The 5,616-nt window shown below is 36.0% G+C and overlaps 1 long non-coding RNA gene across 1 annotated transcript; it reads left to right on the top strand.

Annotated features, from left to right (window-relative positions):
• Positions 1 to 3,535: 3,535 nt before the first annotated feature.
• Positions 3,536 to 5,160, top strand: LOC127106817 (uncharacterized). Its single transcript, XR_007795501.1, has 2 exons — positions 3,536 to 4,152; positions 4,843 to 5,160. It is a non-coding gene; the product is annotated as an uncharacterized LOC127106817 (long non-coding RNA).
• Positions 5,161 to 5,616: the final 456 nt, after the last annotated feature.

Genomic DNA, 5,616 nt, shown 5'->3' with positions numbered 1-5,616 from the left:
TTTAAGCATGTTGGAGAATGAATGGCCTCTACGATATGATGACAAAGTCCAAAGTACATAGTATGAGCTACTAAAAGGTTTGCCATCATTAAAATAAGGACTAAGAACCTTTGCCCTCACACCACTTCATGCAACCGGTCAACCGGATCATTCAACAGGTTGTAGCCCAATTTTTTTTGCATTCTTTGAGTTGCTGTAGGTGCTGTCCTGCAACTATAAATTGCTACCATTCACTTTTGTGATCATGACGAAAAGTGTATTCTCTTCATCAAACTCTTGCCTTGCAACCTTGGCTTCATCCCCTTGAGATTCCTTCTTGTTTGCATTACATTCTTTCTCAAAATGACCAAACCGTTGACACTTGTATCATTGCTCCTTGCTCTTGTCAAATCTCTTTCTTTCGCCTCTAAAGTTGCCATGACCACCATGTTTGTTGTAGCTTCTCTCACCCCTTTGACTCGTCGAATTATTTTAATTTTGGGACTATTTTCCACTAAAATTATGAAAATTCCCTTTGCTCTTCAAGGGCCATTTTCCTTTAGATCACTTGTCCTTATCATTGAAACGAGCTTGCAAAGATATCTCTGCCTTTTCCTTATTGTTATTCCTCTCCTCCATCCTTTTCTCATGAGCATCAAGCGAACTTTGCAGCTCCTTTTTGCTCATCTTCGCAAGATCCTTCGACTCCTCAATCACCACAACTATGTTATCGAATCTTGGTGTTAAAAAATGCAAGATCTTAATAACTATGTGGGGAGCCAATGACATGTAACCACTATATGTTGGGGACCAAAATAAAGGGATTTAAGTGTTTGGCATCAAGTCAAACAACTCTTGATTCACAAGGAGACACATGATGGATCTCAAAGAGATAATGTATTTGGCTCAAAGGTAACAGTATATCACATGAAATGAACAATTCAATGATTGAAGGTAGATGATGGTTCATGAAAGATATGAATGGTTCCCTAAGGCAGAAGGATAATTAGGATTATGATCGCCAAGGGTTCGAAGTCTTGTGCCTACGTATTCTCAGCGTGCAATGAGAAAGTCAAAGCATTTGTAGTTCGTGGAACCACAAGAACAAAGAGATATAAGTGATGAAAAGTATAGTCTGTATCAACAGAATGGTGGAAACAAAAAGATGTTTGACTAGGAAACATGGACTTATAAGACAAACACAACTCCAAGTGTTAACTGCAGTGGAACAAAGAGAGAGGTGTTTTCCAAAGCAACATGGACTTATAAGACAAACACAACTTCAAGGGTTAACTGGAATGGTGTTTAGTACATGGAATAATATATCACTGTAAGGAACAAACAATTTGAAATCAAAGAAGAATGGTATATTGGCTCCATGAAGGAATAGACTCTGAATCGAAGACTAAGCATGAGTCTTAGCCAAAAAAGAAGGAATAAAGTGTTTGGTATCGTAGCCAAATATCTCTTAGTTCACAAGGTGGATTGCCGTTATGTCGTCCTAAAAAGATGTGCATGGAATCCAAGGAAAAATGAATTTTGATCTCAAAAATATGGCGTCGGTTGATGAATGCAGAGATAAATAAGGTATGATTAATAAATAGGGTAGCTCGCGGAGAATCTGAATTCTTGTGTCAATGTATTCTCATTGTGCAATGAGAAAGTCAGAGCTTTCGTAGTTCAGCCTATTACGAATGAAGCAAAGGAAGATAAATTTATTTCCAGGGTACACAACCCTTCGAGGCAGAAAAAGGAGTGCCAAGGTTCATAACCTACTAGGCAATGTAGTACTACCAGAGTTTATTACTCTAAAGGCAAGGAACTCAATTGCCAAGGTCTATAATCAATAGGCATAGAGAAAGGATGCCAAAGTCCATAACTCTCAAGGCAAAAGAAAGTAATGGCAAGGTCCACAACCTGATAGGCAATGCGATTCCCAAGAGTCCATAACTCTACATGGTTATTCAAAGGGATTGTCAAGGTCTACAACCAAGTGCCAAAGTCTATAACTCCATAAGCACAAAAGGAGATTGCCAAGGTCCACCACCTCATAGGGAAAAGAAAGATTGCCATGGTCTACCTCATTAAAGGAAAGAAAGATTGAGTTACAAGGCAAATGGAATGCCAAGGTCTATCACCTCATAGGGAAAAGAAAGATTGCCATGGTCTACCTCATTAAAGGAAAGAAAGATTGAGTTACAAGGCAAATGGAATGCCAAGGTCTATCACCTCATAGGCAAGAAAAGTTGTCAAGGTCCAAAACCTAACAGGCAGGAAAGATTTGACTGAAAAAGGGTGTACAACCACAAGGTGTTGATATCAAAAGTGCTTTATCACTGAAGTGTTGAATGATTGTTGCTTGCTTGAAGAAGACTTGTCAATTGTATGATTCAAATTTCACTAAAATCTATGAACAAAGGTGAATACCTTGAGCAATTGGGTCATTTGTCCCGTACCCAGGGATATCCTAGACAAGGATAATAATTCTCCACTCTCATCATTCTTTGTTTATTAAGGCTCATGGCATACAAATCGAATCATAATTGATAAGTTACTGGTAGAAAATCTTGAGTGTTGATCTTGTTGTAGAAGAAGACTTGACAATCATATAGTTTGAATTGTGTTAAAGTCTATGAATAGAGGTGAATACGATGAGCAATTGAGTCATTTGTCCCGTACCCAAAGATATTCAGAATGAGTTAAGGGAATTCTCCACTGTTGTTCATTCTCTATTTCTTAAGGTTCATGCCATACAATCTGAATTATGATTGACAAGTGTTGATACCTTTGTTGTGCTTGGGAAGTAGTCCACTTTGTTAGCTATGCTTGATTGATGTTGACTTTGTAGTCTTGATCTTGTATTTGAACCTTGAGGTCTCGAGCTCTTGAGATTCAGCATATCCAATATAGCTTGAGCACAATGGACTTTCCCTATCAAATAATCAATGGTCTTTTGATCACTTGAATAGGCTTGGGGATTACAGCCCAATACAAATTGTTTGGCTTACCAAAGTGACCTTTGGTCAACACTAATCAGTGGGATTGAAAAATTAGCTACGCTATGCACAACAATCTGTTGATTAATCCGTTAATTAAATCAAGTGATTCTAAGTACAACCCTAAACTAAGGATCATGCCAAAATCAAGAGTTGTAAACCGTAAGGGCAAAATGGTCAATATGTATAAATTGATTAAATGAAAAATATGATAAAGATTATTTAGCATTAATCAAAACTAACTAATCAATTAGAAATGAATCATGAATATCTGATGAAAAGAAATTAGGCTAAGTTTAATCAACTAAAACCTAGAATTTCTAAAGATTTCAATTAATCATAATTAGAATTATTCTATTAATCAAAATCAATTAATTAAACTCACGATTAACTAATTAAAACATTAAACTTAAATTATAGTTAATCCATATAACAAACATGATTAATTAATTAAGCCAAAAAAGTCAGAATATGATTAGGCTTAATTAGAAGTGATTAAATTAATTAAAAGGAGATTTCTTAAGATGATGGTGGGGGTTCAGGCTGAGCCAAGTGCAGGGCCCAATTGCTGGGCCCATTGCTTTCAACCTTGTGGACAAGGGGAGTGAATCAAAAGTGAGGGGTGTGACTTGAAAAGCTTGGGCCTCAAGCCCAAGCTCCAAGCAAACAAGCGACCCGGGTCCAAGCTAATGTATAAACGCGATGAAACCAATTCGATGGCACAAAGCAAAACGAACATGGTTCTTCCCAACTTTTCAAAGCATTCCTTAATTCTGCATCGTGATATGAGCGTTTCTGGCGAGGGCGAACACAATCCAGCGTCCACACGACCATCAAAATGCACAGTCCCTCACTTTCGATCTGAATCCTTCAACCGTTTCCTGCGGCCGCGCTTGCAACCTCCATTGAAGCTCCAAAACCGCTTCCTGCAATTGAGCTCGCGACCTTCAACCAACCATTGCACCGTGCTCGCATCATTCCATGCGTTCTGAAGAGTGTTGTTCATCGATTAAGCATTCTGAGATCGGAAGCTACGATTGATACACGAGGATTGAACATATACGAAATCGAGCGGAATCGGTGTTCAATAGAAGAAGCCTAATTTAATAATTTAGAGAAAATCCACAGAAAACGTACCAGAATCCAACGCACTGGTTCTTCGAAATTGATTTCACATGTAATGTTTCATTCCTTCAAATTCTTCAAGCTGCCTCTACTTCTTCTCCGTCTTCAATTCCGTTGAATGTATTGAATCGTTGCGTGTTTTGCTATATGATTTTGTTTGCTCTGATTTCGTTTGTGTATCTAATTTGTGATGCGTGTGTATGAATGAACGAAGTTCTTGGATTTTTGTGTATGAATGAATGAAGAAGATATCTGATTCTTCTGTATGAATGAATGAAGATTTTCGATTTCTTCTGTATGTATGAATAAATAATGAAGACTTTGGTTTTTTTCTCTTTTTCTGGATCCCCTGATTTGTGATTGCAGAGTCAATATATAGAACTTTAATTCTGTTATGAAATGCTCATGAAATTATTGTTAAATTTGTATGAAATGCACAAGTTAGTTATAAATGAAATGAAACAGTTATGTAATTTGATCTTGGTTAGTAAATGAAACTCAAATGGTGAGATGAGTGAAATTGAATTTGGCCTGCATTTTGTTTTTTAATTTTGCGCTTGGATTTGTTACATTGGAATTGAAACTTGTTTACTGTAAGTTGAGACTTAGCTTAATTCCGAAATTGGTTTTTCAATGGTTTTTGAATTGGTGAAGTCGGAATGTTTGGTTAATTGTGAATTGGTTTGTGCTCAAAGCTTGGATTTGCTGTACAGTTAGGTAACAATAAAGTGGTATTCTGCAGGTTCAGTCCTGCAACTTCTCAGGGTTCATTGAAGGACCAAATGGAAGGATTTGGAAGCTTGAAGCTGAGTGATCATGCTGGCCGAAAAACTGGTGTGTAGACTGGAAGGATCTCAATATAACACTTGCTTGTAGTAACTTGTATTGGGATTGGGTGCTAATGTTAGCTAGTTAATTGGAATTTGAAACTTGTCAAATGTTTGATAATTGCAATAGCATTTGAAATGTAAATTAGTGAGTTAGGAATCATGTTTGTTAAACTCTTGTAGTGAAATTGTGAAATTATTATTGAATTGGGAAGGAGTCATGTTGAATATTATGTATTGAATGCTTGGATTGAAATGTGGATTTAATGAACTGAAATTTAATTAGCTTGAGATTGACTTTGAATGCTAATTGATTTATGTTTAAAATCAAATGGTTTTAAGTTTGTGATAGACTCAAATGTTAGATGAGTTTGAAATAGGATTTAAAATGCTAGCAAAGGTTTTAAAATATTAATTGAATGAATTTAAGAAAGTTAGCTTTTTTTGAAAATCAATTGGAATTGTTTTAATTGAAATGTTCACAAATGTTAATTGAAAAGTTCCAAAAATTAAATCGAAAATGGGTTTGAAATGATTAATGTTGAAATACTCTAGAAAAAGTCCAATTAGATTTTTTTTTGACGAGTTCGGAAATGTTTATTGAATGGAAAATAAGTCATGTAAGTAATATTTGGAATTGAATTGGATTAAATTCTACATGAATGGATTAATGAACGAAAGTTGAATGG

This window comes from Lathyrus oleraceus, chromosome 7 (genome assembly GCF_024323335.1).
Source record: "Lathyrus oleraceus cultivar Zhongwan6 chromosome 7, CAAS_Psat_ZW6_1.0, whole genome shotgun sequence".
NCBI lineage: Eukaryota > Viridiplantae > Streptophyta > Magnoliopsida > Fabales > Fabaceae > Lathyrus > Lathyrus oleraceus.
This window is presented reverse-complemented; position numbering and strand designations above follow the sequence as displayed.